General features: G+C 45.9%; 1 protein-coding gene across 9 annotated transcripts in view; it reads right to left on the bottom strand.

Annotated features, from left to right (window-relative positions):
• The window catches only part of Kiaa0232 (KIAA0232 ortholog), an 82,131-nt gene extending 67,357 nt beyond the window's left edge, over positions 1 to 14,774 (bottom strand). For all 9 annotated transcript variants that reach the window (XM_026395346.2, XM_026395347.2, XM_077803089.1 and 6 more), the window contains exon 1: positions 14,687 to 14,774. The gene's annotated coding sequence lies outside the window, so the exon portion shown is untranslated. The remainder of the gene's footprint in view (positions 1 to 14,686) is intronic.
• Between the last annotated feature and the right edge of the window lie 1,202 nt (positions 14,775 to 15,976).

Here is a 15,976-nt window from a genome sequence, read left to right as displayed (position 1 = left end):
CTTTCCCCTCTACCCTGGACAGCCTCCGGGCACATCTACTATCTCTGAGTACACTAGAGTGGCTTTCAGGTTCCCGCCCTCACACGGAGTGTTCTGTGCAGGGGCAAAGGCCCTCCACAGAGCCCTGCCTCCCCCTGCACAAGACCAGCAAAGCCGACCCTCAGTGGTGGATGGCTTGAGCCCAGGAGTTCAAGAGCAGTTGGGGCAACACAGTGAGAAGCCAGGAAAAAGGAAGAGAGAATGGTGGGTTGGTTGGTGTGATTTATACAGATGTCCCCCCTATAAATCTCTTTTTCCTACCTTGTCCTCTCAGTCTAATAGTTCCAACTACCCACAGGATATTTCCATTTGACCTCAGCTAGCTGAAGAACATCCACACAAATACAGGGACTCAGAAGTGCCCTTCACCCTTGCCTCCACCTTCTGCCCTGAGAACCTCCTGCCAGTTAGTTTCATTCCTTTGCTCCTTATATCACACCACCTACCACACCTTGCTCCACATCTGAATCACCTCTGCATTCTACCCTGTTAGGCAAAATCCCATTTCTATCTTTTTGCCCTTGGAGAAGGGGTGAAGGTGACGCATAACTATACCACCTATGAAGACAGGTGACGAGCGCTCTAGCAGGAAGGTGCTAAGGAAACACCCAGAAAGGACTAACTAAACTCCTGGGCACAGTGGCACACACCTGTAATCCCAGCAGCTTAGGAGGTTGAGGCAGGAGGTTCACAGCCTCAGCAACTTAGCAAGACCCTGTCTCCAAATTTTAAAAAAAGGAACTGAGGATATGCCTTGGTGGTTAAGAGCTCCTAGGTCCAATCCCTAGTACCAAAAAAGAAAAAAAGAACTAACTAAAACATGCATGTCCCCACCTTCCGCCTCAGGGATCTGAGACACTTTCTACAGGAGCAACCCCTGCATTTCATTTTTTCTATCTGGAAAACCAACAATCCTACCTCATGGAAGGACCAGCCTTCCATCGCCCTGCTACCACCACTGCTCTCATCAAGCTCAACATAACCTCAGGTCTGTCTGGGACTCAACCCTACGCCAACACCATACTAGTCTTCATTACGAGACCTTTACATCAAGTCTTGGAATTCTGCTTTAGGAGCATATTCCCTATTCTTTATCCTTTTCCCTTTCTTACAATTTTAGGATCAGTGTGTCATATTCTAGGAAAGGCCCTCTTGGGGTTCTGATGGGAAATGAACTGCACGTATCAACCTATCTGAAGAGAACCGACTGCTTTACAGCACTGTCTTCCTGTCAGGATTAAGAGCCATCCGCACATTTAATTAGGTCTCCTTTTATATCTCTTGAATAAACTTTAGATTTTGACATCCAGACTCTGGCTGTTGGATTTATCCTAGATACTGGGTTACAGATTCTCTTTAATTTTCTACATATTATCATCTGCAAGTGACAGCAATTTTGTTTAGGCATACAGTCCTCGTGCCTGTTAATACCGTCCTGTCAGATTACTGTGGCAGTCAGCTAGGCTGGTGAGAAGTGGCACCAATGGGGCACCCTTCGCCCTGCACCTGACTACACAGGAAATGTTCCCACACTCCCCCATGAGACTGACAGGCATTCTCTGCAAGGCCGGTTTCCTTAGACACTCTTCACGGATTAAGAACATTTCCTCCTACTTGAAGCTTGCAAGATCATAGTCACAGCTCAGTCACCTCTGTCAAAGACTCAGTGACAAAGGCGCTTTCTTCCTTAGGATATAAATGTGGTTTTCCTGCAGCAGCAGAAGCAGGAACTCACGGGAATCCTTAACATGGAAGTTTTGTACATGGATGTTCATCTCACTTCAACCACCCCAAGAGGTAGACACTGTTATTCCCTTTTCACAGATGACGACATGAAACTTCAAAGAGACCATCTCCCACTGAAAGAGGAGGAAGAACTGGGCAGAGGCACAGGCTGCACTGCCTCGGGAGCAAGCGGTACTTCCCTGCCACAGTGGCTCAGCCAAGGGCCCTTCTGGCCACAAAGACTACAGCAGCAATGATTCCAAAGTGAACTTGGGTTTCCAGCAATTACCTTCTACTCTACCACAGTCCAAAAGGCCACAGGTACTCTAAGAAGTCTTTCAAGGGGCTGGGGCTCAGCAGTAGAGCACTCGCCTAGCACATGTGAGGTACTGGGTTCAATCCTCAGCACCACAGAAAAATAAATAAGACAAAGGTATTATGTCCATCTACAATTAAATATATATATTAAAAAAAGGGGTTGGGGTTGGGGCTCAGTGGTAGAGCGCTCATCTAACACCAGCGAGATGCTGGGTTTGATCCTCAGCACCACATAAAAATAATAAAATAAAGGCACTGTGTCCAACTACAACTAAAATATTAAAAAAAAAAAAAAAGAGGGCTGGGGTTGTGGATCAGCGATAGAACACCCGCCTCACATGTGTAAGACCCTGGGTTCAATCCTCAGCACCACATAAAAATAAATAAAATAAAGGCATTGTGTCCAACTACAACTAAAAATATTTTTTTTTCTTCCATATTCTTTTTTTTTCTTTTTTTAATTTTTATTGGTTGTTCACAACATTACAAAGCTCTTGACATATCATATTTCATACATTAGATTGAAGTGGGTTATGAACTCCCAATTTTACCCCAAATGCAGATTGCAGAATCACATCCGTTACACATCCACAAACAACTAAAAATATTAAAAAAAAAAAAAAAGGGCTGGGGTTGTGGATCAGCGATAGAACACTCGCCTCACATGTGTAAGACCCTGGGTTCAATCCTCAGCACCACATAAAAATAAATAAAATAAAGGCACTGTGTCCAACTACAACTAAAAATATTAAAAAAAAAAAAAAAAAAAAAAGAGGGCTGGGGTTGTGGATCAGCGGTAGAGCACTCGCCTCACATGTGTTAAGACCCTGGGTTCAATCCTCAGCAACACATAAAAATAAATGAATAAAATAAAGGTATTGTGTCCAACTACGTCTAAAAAATAAATATTTTTAAAAAAGAGCGATATGTCTTTCAAATTATCAAAGCAGGGCAAATTCAACAGGGTAAAAAGAAAGGGGACTAAATGAGCTGAGAATTTTAAGTTCACCTGACATACATTCCAAATTTTTTAGAATGAGCTGTTGCTCCAAGGCTTTTAATGCCACTGGTGTCTGAAAATATGTGCAGAGACGGCTAAAGAGAGCCAAGACAATAGCAGGTTGAAACGGACATCATGTAAAATGGCACGTTTGAGAAAACCAGTACATTTAGTCCAGGAAAGAAGAGGTTACTGAGCACAACAATTCTGTCACACCAAGCAGAGGCTCGGAGAAAGGGGACTCATTTCTGTTATTACCTATATTATTTCTCCTGAAGGCCAACAATGGGTCAAATCAAATCAATCAAAACATTTCTAAGAAAAATACTGTTGCACTGTGGTAGACACTATGCTGAGTCACCCAGGATCCACCTGAAGGACCTGGCTGGGCTGCTCCCCTCTCAATCAGCCCCTCAGAGAGCTCTCCGGCTGCAGAAACCAGCTCTAGGCAACCACCAAGCCTCCCAGGGCTCCCAAGGCTGTGCCTCCCTGGGCCTGTCAGGCAGTTCAAGGGCTCCCTCCCCCACACATGCCCTAACCAGCGCTCCACGTGCCTCTGTGTCCAGAGAACCAGCATGTGACGCTGAGGGAAGAACTGGCTTCCCCTGCCCACTGAAGTACCTCTTCACTAACTCCAAACAGCAGAACCACCACCCTTTGGTGTACATTTACCATGGGCAAAACACAGAGAAGGACACAAGTGAGTTTAATCTAGAGGCAACAGCAGCATGTTCACAAGCAAATTTAAAACTAGGACAATATGACAGAGGCAGATTGGAGTGATGTGCCCATGAGCCAAGGAACACCAAGGACTGCCAGGAGCTGCTGGCACAGACCAGGTCCTCCCTCAGAGGGAACCAGCCCTGCCAACACCTGGCCTCCAGAACTGTAAAAAATAAATAAATAAATAAATTGCTGCTGCTGCTATAAGCCCCAGTTCATGGTACTTCCTAATAACAGTCCCAGGATGTAATGCTTAATTGAATTCTCAACTTGATTGGATTAAAAGATACCGAGGATTAAGACAATTACGGGTTGTCAATGAGGGCGCCTAGGAATGATTGGCATGTGGGACAGTTAACAGAAATGGAGACCCTCCCTAAGTGTGGGCAGCACCTACCAATAGGATGGTGGCTTAGATGGAATGAAAGTTAGAAGAACAAGGGAGCCACAGCAGAGGCGATTGCTGCTGAGATCTGCTGAGGATATCGGATTCTCACTTCTTCACTCTTCCAAAGCAGATTCTCCAGAAGCTTTGGACTTGAACTAGGGTAGCACCGTGGATCCCTCTTGTTCTGGGGCTTCAGCCTCTTGGATTGCGCAGCTACTGGTTCTCCCCACTCTCCAGCCTGCAGACAGCCATGGTGGACCATCCAGCTTCTGGTGGCATGAGCCAACCTAATCGTCCCCCTTTCGGAATCATACTTCCTGTGGATTCTGTTCCTCTAGAGAACCCTAACTAATACACAGGAGATGAATGAAGCCTCTCTGATTTTTCAGAGGGAAAGAAACCTAGACATGTTTTCAGGGTCCCAACACGCGTCAAAACCAGGGCAACCATGTGCCCTAGCTCCAGAGCTGGTGCCTTTCCCTCATACTATTACCCCCATCTTACTGGAGCACTTCCTTCACCTGCTTAGGGAGGACTGCAGCAAAGCCTTTCCCCTGCACTAAGCAGAGCCTCCTTAATTCAAGTTTTTGGTTTGGCCATTACTGTTCACCATCCCCAAAGGCCTGAATCCAAAAAGAAAGGTGAGACCCACTCTGACCCCACTGTAGCCAATGACAAACCTGCTTCTTCCCAATGCCACCTTTTGCCAGTCCTGGTAAGGCCCAAGCAAGAGTCAATCAGGAGTTCCAGTTTCCATAACACTGCTCTGTATATGCAAAAGGTTTGTTGTTTTTTGTAAACAGAAGAATGAAATTCAGAGGGAAAAAGTATAACATCATAAGAAAAAATAACTGCCCAATACTGATACAGCTATCAACAAAGTAAAAGGCAGTCCACAGGCTCCACCGGGAAGATCTGTAGTCCCACTGTTGTAAATGGCCAAAGTCTGTTTCTCTGCCAGATGAGCAGGACAAAGGTGGATGAGGTTCCCAATGATTCTGGCTGAAGTGACCAAGTGGTAAACCAAAAAACCAAACCATGAGATTACACAACAGAAGGACACAAAGCCCTCCCCTCAGGGTAGCCAAGGCCACACAAGAAGCCTAACTCAACACTCAATGGCATCTGAAGAGCTCAGAACTAGCAGACGGTGTCCACATAGAGCAGTTTCACCAAGTGAAGACTGCAAGGTGAAAGCCCTGCAACCAAAGCTTTAAGGGTCGTGAGAGCCACCTTCCTGAATCAGCTGTGTCAAACCCTATTGGTGTGTGCTTTCTTTTTGATGGACTCCTCAGGCTGCAGCAGAGCTTTCTCTGAATAGGCTCATGAAATTCATTTTATAAAAAACAGTATAGGGAAATATTTTGAACCTACAGACCATCTCCACAGCTCTTTCTGGCCTGTGAACAAACAATCCCATCTATTACATACTCCTCAGACCCGGTTTCTCCCTGACACTTCTTTTACCCAGTATGCTCACCCATGCACAGTCCACAACTGCATGGCCACAGGCCAAACTCAGGCCTTCCCTGACTACACACAACTTCTCCATCATGCCTCTGAGAGCAATTCTTCTCTTAGCAATATCAAGAAGAAACAAGTGTAACTTTAATATATTTAACCCAAAATATCCAAAATAGTGTCACTCCAAATATAATCAAGGTGAGATGTTTTTTACTCTTTTTTCATACTGTCTTTGAAATCTGATGTGACAATTGTGACACTTCTCCATTTAGATCAGCCTGTGCCAAAGCTCAAAGCTCCATGTGGCTCCTGGCTGCCTAACTGAGCGGCACAATCCTGGCTGACCTCCTCCCCCGGAGTTTTACGTAACATCTGTGTGGTGACTGCTCCAAACTCTGTCCACCCTCCTCTCTCCAGAACACCAGAATTCTAATGCCATCAAGCTACCAAATAGGTGTCTGACTGGCACCTCAAACTTATAGCTAAGGCGCTTCATCCATTCTACCCAGGATTCCAACCAACTACTTCACAACTAGATAATGCCATGAATCCTCATTCAACTGAACCTAACAATAAACCTTATTTTCATTCTAACTTACCTATGCTGTATTTAGTATTTGTCTGACTTCATTTTACAAAGTGAAATTCCACCAGAGATGGACAGCTCAACACTGTGAAACTTAAGTTCTAAAGCTTCAGGTTAAGTATGTTTTTATAAAAAATAAAAACAGGGCTGGGGATGTGGCTCAAGCGGTGGCGCGCTCGCCTGGCATGCGTGCGGCCTGGGTTTGATCCTCGGTACCACATACAAAGATGTTGTGTCTGCCAATAACTAAAAAATAAATATTAAAAAATTCTCTCACTCTCTCTTTAAAAAAAATAAATAAAATAAAAAATAAAAACAAAACAATACAAACCTATAACTGCAGTTTACTACCAACCTCTTACAACTTACAAGACTTTTAGAGCCTTTTCTCCCCCTTAATTTTAAAGCTTGTAGCATTTATGATCTATTATGGAGTTTTCCAAGAAAATACATATGGACTTTCCATGGATCTCAAATTAATTATACTTTTTAAAATAGCATGGGACATTTTAAAGAGACATTGTATAAAGAGTCTCCAAGTAAATACATTGTTAATGTTAGTCATTATGGAAACAGGATTAGGAGGTGAGAGGGTGAGAGGGGCTTTACTTTACATGTTTTTTCATAAAGTCTTCCAAGAATGATTTCATAATTTGTAGGTGCAGTGGAGCATAATAATTTGGCTTCTGGTTCAAAAAGGACTATCAAGATTGTAGCAGGACATCATTAAACCAAGCAGGGGTGGTATGTGACTGTGCAAGAAGCAGGCTGAACCTGGGCCTTCACAAGTTTATTGACCTAAGATTCAATGTGTAACACAAAGAAGTTGAGTTTTCTCAATCATATGACATTGTATCACAGGACTACCCAGAAGAAATATCCAGCCTAATGTACAAAATTATTTAAATAGAGTAACATGAGAAGACTGTAATATGATACATGATATTCAGAAAAGTCAGAAACTTGGTCAATTCTTTTTTCTTAAATGGGATACTTAAAGAAAGGTTACTTGTAACAGTTCAACAAGGTGAATATACAAGAATGTTCACTGTAGCAGTTAACAATAACAAAAACGCAAAAACTTATCCCTTCAACTAGTTAAATAAATTCTGGCTCATTCACACAATGGAATAGTAGACATTTTTTTTTTTTTAAACATGGTGAGCTGGGCACGGTGTGCAAGGTGGTGCACACGTTTAATCGCAACAGCTCGGGAGGCCGAGACCGGAAGATCTCAAGTTCAAAGCCAGCCTCAGCAACAATGAGGTGCTGAACAATCAGTGAGACCCTGTCTCTAAATGAAATACAAAGTAGGGCTGAGGATGTGGCTCAGTGGTCAAGTGCCCCTGAGTTCAATCACCAGTACCCAAAAAACAAAGCAAAACAACATGGTGAGCCAGCCACAGTGGCACACACCTATAATCCTGTGACTAGGGAGGCTGAGGCAGGAGGATCACAAGTTTGATGCCAGCCTCAGCAACTTAGCAAGACCCTAAGCAACTTAGTGACACTCCACCTCAAAATAAAAAATGAAAAGGGATGGCAATGTGACTCAGTGGTAAAGTGTCCTTGGGTTCAATCCCCAGTACCAAACCAAACAAAACCATGGCAAAGCAGATCTGTCTTGTATAAGAACCGCCCCAAAACATAAATTTAGTGTTTTTTAAAATCATAACACAAGAATACTCTCTATCATGATTACTTTTTTAAAAAGATATATAGGCAGCTTTTCCCCTGATATCCAAGAAATTAATCATTGGTTTTCAAGGAAAGATGAGTACAGGGTGGGATGGGGAATAACAGAGAATACTTGCTTTCCGTTTTATATTTACTACATCTTCAGAATTCTTTAACCTGTACATATTTTTCAAACAGGCTTTCTACCAGCTACTTATATTTAAAACAATGTTTTGGTAAACCACACTGCAGGAGACCCCAGAAAAGTAAAGTAGCCAGCAGAGTGCATGGCCTGCCCAGGTAAGCGGCCAGTGTCGGCATGCAGCCTGGGCATAAGCAGGTGGGCCAGTAGGGCCACAGAGCGGAGATACCATGTTGGGGGATCACCTGTCACTGTATTGTGCACAAGAGCTACAGATCTAGTGCCTGGCCTATGGGGGCTCTGGTCTTGTTTTGGGTGATTACTCCTTTCTATTTCTTATTCCTTCCTTTTGGAATAGGAATGTTTAACCTGGGCCTCTCCTGCCATTTTACCTAAGAGGTATGCAACTTGTTTTTTTTGTTTTTGTTTTTTTTTTAATTGTGGCTCACAGGTGAAAGGCTTTGCCTTGAGTCTCAGACAAGACTCTGGACTTAAACTTTGGAACAATGCTAGAGCAGTCAAAACCTGGGGACTACCTGGGGTGAGATAAATGCATTTTGCACTTGTGAAATGTACATGAAGCCTTTACGTCTGGGACAGATGCTATCCTTTGGATACATGTGCGTGATCCCCAGGGGTCCATGATGAAACTTAATCCTCAGTGTGGCAGTCTTGGTAGATGGTAAAACCTTTAAGAGGTGAAGCCTCATAGGAGGTCCTCAGATCTTTGGGTACTGCCCTACAAAGAGATTAGTAGTTCTCCCAAAAGGGCTATAACAAAAGGGGGAAACCTGACTTCTCCCTCTCATGGCTTCCTGATTCAGGAGTGGCTGCTTACTCCTGCACACATTCCAACCACAATGCGATGCCATCTACCATCCTCACCAATGGGCTGCCCCATCTTAACTTTCAACTTCCCAAACTGTAAGCTAAATAAATCTCTTTTCTTCATAAGTAGCCCGTCTCAGGTATTTCATTATAATAATGAAAAGCTGACTAATATGCATACAAAAAGTCCTTTAACAGATTTAACTTAAACTTTACAGTTTATGACAACAAGAAACTCCTTTGGATGGAGTATTAACAAAACTGTAAAGTTGGGCACAACAGCACACATCTGCAATTCCAGCAATTTAGGATGCTGAGGAAGAAAGAGCAAGAGTTTAAGACCAGCCTGAGAAACACAGAATGACTCCATCTCAAAAAAAAATTATAATCCATATTCAGCTATCTATCTATGGTGATGACCCAAAGAAAGCAGTGGCAAATAACAGCCCGAAACAGAGGGTTAAAAACATGTCTATTCAATTTCAACTTTCTCTCCATTAAAATCTTCAGGGAAATGCTAATGAGGAGCAAAATGCTAATAAGATAGTCAAGAAAAGGCTTATAACTAAAGAGAAAAACAAGAAAAACATTCAAATAAATTTCCAAAGTGAGCAACTTTGAAATAGTTATGTACTGACTATGAAGATTCAAAAGGTGGTTTGGAAAATGTAACTGAGTCAGAAACAAACTCCTGGATAAAAGGGAGAATATTTTTTGAGGCACTACCCAACCACCCTATGAGAGGGGACACACTGAGGCCCACGGCTCCCCACTGCTCCCCACGCATTCACCCCCAGGAATCTGTCCTCCACCGTGCTCACTGTCACACTTCATTTAACTATGACTTGGCAACCCCGCCCCAACCCTACCATCATAAAGGTGATAGAGAGACAGTGCCTAGTTTCTCTTATGGTCACTAGAGAGAAAAATACACACCCTCAGAGAGACACACACACACACACACACACACACACACAGCGCCTGTGTGTTCTCCAAATTCACATTCCTCCACCACTCCAGCTGGAAATGACACAGAGCAACACATTCTCAAGCATTTTTTGCAATTATTCATCTTCTAACTGTCCTAGTGTCTTCTATTTCTAATACAAACACTAGCAATATTAAGTTCACCCAGAGATAATCCCATCATGTGCAAATCTTTAAAGCAAGTTTCTTTTTTTTTTTTTTTTTTAAGAGAGAGTAAGAGAGAGAGGGGAACAGAGAGAGAGAGAGAATTTCAACATTTATTTTTTCTTAGTTCTCGGCGGAAACAACATCTTCGTTTGTATGTGGTGCTGAGGATCGAACCCGGGCTGCACGCACGCTAGGCGAGCGAGCTACCGCTTGAGCCACATCCCCAGCCCTAAAGCAAGTTTACATATTAATATGTAAGGAATATGTAATTTCCAATGACTGGAAAAACTGATAATCATAAATAAAGCCAATGTAAGTTAATTCACCATCAATACATCTCTGGATACAACCTGTTCAGTTTGAGGCCCTATATAATCAGTAACCATACAAACTTAAATACAGTAACTAAATATTAAAAGTTTCAAAATTAAAACCAGTCTTCCTTATCAATATGTTCCATGTCCAGCCAGGGACAAGACTGCTGACAGAACAGAAGAGCAGGGTCTGCAGAAAGCCTAGAGACAGGGAAGGGGTTCTGGAGAAGATATAAAAAATAACTTCCACAGCCACTCTAAATCCTATACAGGGAAATTCTATTATTCAATGAATAATTACAACATGTAAGATTAAAGTGAAAACATCTGCTTTACTGAAAAATAATGTATATGTAAAATTTTGACAACTTCAATTTTATATGATTTTCTTAAACCACATGCCAAAAAACAAAACAAATGAACAAAAATCCCTGTACACCTACAGAGAGGTTTCCTGTCTTCAGAATAATTTAGAACCACCATTACAAATCGTGAGAAAGCCCTCTCCACTGTACTCCTAAGAATAATAAAAAATGGCTGGGGATGTGGCTCAAGCGGTAGCTCGCTCGCCTGGCATGCGTGTGGCCAGGGTTCGATCCTCAGCACCACATACCAACAAAGATGTTGTGTCCGCCGAGAACTAAAAATAAATATTAAAAATTATCTCTCTCTTTCTCTCTCTCCTCTCTCACTCTCTCTTTAAAAAAAAAAAAGAATAATAAAAAATGTACATGCAACTCAGAGAACAAATGATTTTATCTCTACATACAAATGCCAGAAACAAATCGGTGAACTCTAAGAAAACAAACTAGCATACAGAATCAACCACTTGCCCCACCTCCAGGGTACTCTACAGTTACTCCACTAAAAGCCAAAAGCTGCCACTTACTGAGTAGCTACTACATGCTGAGCCCTGCTCCCAGGGACTGTCCCTGCCCTGTGGATTCACAAAGTTCTCCAGAGAAAGACATTCCAACTCTACCCTCTCCTACTGAGCTCACCAGATGGGGACCTCGAAAGACACAGCACACTAAAGGGAATCAGCAATGAATAAGATTTTCCTCAAGGAATTTAAGATCCAAGATAGGCCTCCATGCAAATAAACTAGGAAAAAATACCTGAGTGGCAGTATGTGTCAAGTCCTGTGTGGGAGAACAGTAACGAGGAGTTAATTCTGGAAATCAGGTTACAGAGTGGAAGTAGCAGCATTAGTCTTCACTAGTTCTGACAGGAAGAGCCGGGCAGGAAGGGCAGTGCAGACTAAGGAGTGGGCCATGGTGGAAACAGCCTGAGGTATCAGGGACAGGAAGACACTCTGAGAGAGATGCAGCAAAGATCTCAGGGATTTCCTAACAAGTCACCTCCTGCTCCAGCGGCAGGTGTGGATGGTGGCACCCCAGGTGAGCCTGACCAATAGAACACCCTCAGGTGTGCCGCGGTGGGGCTGCTGAGACCCTGGTGCACAGGTACCTGGGGTCAGAGCACAGTATACAGTAAAGAAATCAGGCTCAGAGGAGGACCAGAGGAACCAGGGAAAGGAACCAGTTAGGAGATTCAGTAGCCACCTTCCTAAGGGATGGGGACCGCCTCAGAGAGTGGGTCCAGGAACCAGGAAGGAAAGGTGGAACAGAAAAGAGCCAGGGGCCCAGAACTGGTACAAATCTGGTCATTGAGGAGGGAAGTTTTTGAGGCTTCCTGCCCGGGAAATTTAACTATTACTTGGCAACCCCCCCCCCAACCCTACCATCATAAGGTGATAGACAGTGTCTAGTTTCTCTAATGGTCACTAGAGAAAAATACACACACACACACACACACACACAAACAAAATATGCTGTGAAGCAAGACGTCTTCTTACCTCACACCTGCACAGGGATTGCAGCATGGCCTCACCACTCTAAGGCTACAAAACAAAGAGACAGAGACAGCACACTGGCCCTTGGTGACCCAGGGCCAAGGCACAAACATGGGTCTTTCGAATCCAGTGCTAATGTTCTTCTTAATAAACCCCCCCAAGAATTACTTTTTATGAGTATAATAAATTTCCAAAAGAGGAAAAATATTAAACAAAAACATGTTATCTTTTCAATTTAAAGAATATTTTTAAACTCGTTCTCTGGTTCCCTCTACCCAAGAAATGCTGCAGAGATTCAGTCCGCAGTGTATACCCTGAGAGTTCAAGTGAGATGGGAAAGTGAATGGGTTCATTTTGTGTAAAATATCACTTGTTATGAGATTATGTGAGGGCCCAAAGATAATCACAAAGAAACAGTAACTACCTTCAACATAGTGAAACTACATTTCTGACATACTTGACAACATCAATATATTCTTTAAGGTGGATTATTGACTTTGATTTTACTTAGCATACATTTGAGTACCTTCATATATTTAAAAGGTGTTGGGCTAAACTGATACCTCTAGCACCACAGCCAGTGTTTAATATAAATAACTTATAATATAAAATGATGGAAGTGAGTAGTAGATGACTAGGATTAGTGAATAGAAACAATAATGGAAGTGAAATAGAGAACTAGCATTGCAGTAAGGAATAACTCATTTTGATACTACTTCCACATTGCTTCAGAGAAGATATATTTGATAAGAACTTCTAAAAACTGAAGGAGGTGGGGTCAGACAGGGCAATCCAGTCAGAGGAAAGAATATAAGGACTAAAGTAGTGTGGACGGAGAAGCAAGAGTTGTATAGTTAGCTGGGCAATGTGGAAAGGAGACATGACAATACTTTAGGGTCCTTGGATGTGATGCTGGTTTGTCTGCATGTTAAGCTCAAAACAACAGGCACTCCTGGAAGCCTGCTGAGCCGGAGGCTGGCAAGAGTTGCTCTGCCTTTAGGAAAGGGCATGGTGGCAGCAGCCAGGGAAAGTGTGCATAGGAAGGGGCAGGGAGGAGCCTGCAGACAGAGCTAAAAGAGCTAAGTAAACTGAGCAGAGGAATCTGAAAATAAGAGCACTGATCAAGTCATTTTAAAGGGTTTGAGTGTTGATGAAATCATTTTACATCTTCCCTCACTGACCATCCTAACTATGCTGTGAGACAGGTGTCCTCATTCTTCCCATTTCACAGATGACAAAACTGGCTAGAAGGCCATTAACTGCTCCATGTCAAATGCTACCAAAACAGGGACAAAGATCAGGCTAAGTACTTTTCAAAAAAAAAAAAAAAATCTCATTACTTTTGAAGTACTAAAAATTCATTTCATGTTCTTAAATATTTGCGCTTGTACAATAATTGTTAGATTTGCCTTATGATGTCATATTAAAAACCTGCATTTTAAAACAAAGGAATGCAAAGATACCTACACCTCTAATTACACCTCCTATGGAGACAAATATTTAAGAGTAATATTCTCCTCACCCTTCAATATTTCAATGCCCAAACTGGCCCTTCCTTAGTACAGGCTTCCGTAAAAACCTTATACCCCAAACTGAAAAGTAAACTACTTACAGAATTATGGAAAATTCATGATTTATCAAGCACGGTAACCGAATCCAGGATGTAAAGATCCCAAGACCTACTTAAAAATGGTTCCGTCCAAAATGACTGATGGGTAAATATTTGACCTTCAGGATGCAAACGGATAGGTATTTCTGTCCCTTTAAATTCGGAGGGTACGAAATGGCCAAAATGCTCTGGAATGAGTCGCTGCATCGCAGACACCTCGCCGGGGTTTTTCACCGGATAAATGGTGTCTCATACACAGCATCACCTGCCATCAAAACTAAGGGTTCCCACCTGCTCAGCGACCTTCCGCCACCGTGCTCAACACAAGCGCAGACCCCGAAGCGCGCGGCCCGCTCCGGGAGCCCGGGCGGTGACAACGGGGCGAGCTGCAGCCCCCTCCCCGCCGCCCCGAGGACAAAACCCGGCACGCCCGCCGAGCGCCCCGACCCGGCCGGCCCGGCCCCGGCGCCCTGTCACGGCGCCGCGCCGCAGGCCACGCCGCGGGCAGCAGCACCGGGCGGGCGGCGCGGGGCCGTGGGGGGAGCCGAGCCGCGGGGCCCCGGGCGCGGCCTCCCGCCGCGGAAGCCTGCCCGCCCCGCCGGCCGGGCCGCTCCGCGCCGCCCGGCCTCCGCCCGGCCCCGGACGATGCTGGCGGCGGGGCGGGGCGGGCCAGCGCGGCCACCGGACGCCGCCCCGCCCGCGCCCCCGGCCCCGGCCCCGGCCCCGGCCCCGGCCCGGCATCGCCCGCCGCCCATTGTGCGCGCTCGGCGTCGCCCGGCCCTGCGCGGCCGCGCTCCGGGCTCCGGCCGGCCGGTGTCCGCGGGCGGCCCGCCGCCCCTCCGCCGCCCCTCCGCCGCCCGGCCCGGCCCGCTCCCCAGCTCTACCTGCCGAGGCTGCCGGGCGGCGCAGCGGCGCCTGCTCGCGCTCCGGGGCTGCGGGCGGCTGCCGAGCGCCGGGCGGCCCTGGCCTGCGCCTTACGTAAAGCGGCGGCGGCCCCAGCGCCACTCGGCGGAGGGCGGGAGGCGGCGCGCCGCAGCCGCTCCGCCGCGTTGCCCGGCAACTGGCCTCAGCGCCCCGCCGGCCCCGCCGCGCTCCAGATCCTTCCGCCCGGCGCGGGATTACATCAGCATGCCCGCCCCGCCCGTCCGCCGGGCCGCGGGGCCGCCGGGGGCTGCAGGGCCGGGCGCCGAGCCCGGGTGCGGGCGTCGTCAGGACCACGCCCCCTGCGGAGGGGCACCGCGGGCTGCCAGGCCCAGGCCCCCCGCCCCCCCGGGTGCCGGCCCCCCGCCCGCCCCGCCCGCGGCGCAGCCCCCGCCCTCCCGGCGCACGCTCCACCTGTCCGCGCCCCCTCTTCGCCGTGTCCTGGGATGGCTGGAGTGGGCGGCCTCGAGTGAAGACTTTCTCTTTTTCTAAGAAGCCCAGGAGAAATGTGACATGGCTTTTTAAATTTGTTATTAAGTAGGCAAGAGCTAAAAGACATTCTGGAAGATTCGGAAGTGGGAGCCAAAAATGTGCACTAACCTTCTAATCAAAGCCTCTTCACACCCACCCACCTTCCCTAAATGTGACTCCTAGCCCTGTTCTAAAAAAGCAAATAATTAAGTGTCATAGATACCAGGAAGGAAGAAGCCCTGGAGATTACCTACTTTCAAGGAGGAAACAGGTCCGGAGCCGGGTGCCTCGCTGGGTCATTTCTTCATTGTTTCATTTGTGGAGCACACGGTGGGTGCCAGGCTCGGCTTTTCTGTTCAGAGCCTGTGGGCAAGCTTCCCGCACCAGGCCCCAGGCTTTGTGGGAGAAGCAGGCTGAACCTGGGAAGTGCTGGACCCCTAGGTAGGCTGCTGGGGGGAGGACCCAGAACAGCTGTCATTTATACACAGTCTCAGAGATGCTTTTCTGCAAACATTCCTTTTGATTTTCACAAGAATCCTAGGATGCAGCGATATCACCACCACCACCCCCCATTTTACTGGTAAGGGAGGTGAGACTCACAGAAAGTGATGTCCCCAAGCCTGACTGCTAGTGGGAGTGAGGCTATTTTCCTTCCCTAGCTCCTCCCAGGGTCCAACCCAGGCCCTTGGCTTAGCGATTGGGGGTCTTTTCCTCTACACAGCTCTTTCCCTTCATCAGCTCCCTCCCAGGTCACTCTCAGGCACATTCATTTCAGTGACTGT

The sequence above is a fragment of the Urocitellus parryii genome, chromosome 10, assembly GCF_045843805.1.
Source record: "Urocitellus parryii isolate mUroPar1 chromosome 10, mUroPar1.hap1, whole genome shotgun sequence".
Lineage (NCBI taxonomy): Eukaryota > Metazoa > Chordata > Mammalia > Rodentia > Sciuridae > Urocitellus > Urocitellus parryii.
This window is presented reverse-complemented; position numbering and strand designations above follow the sequence as displayed.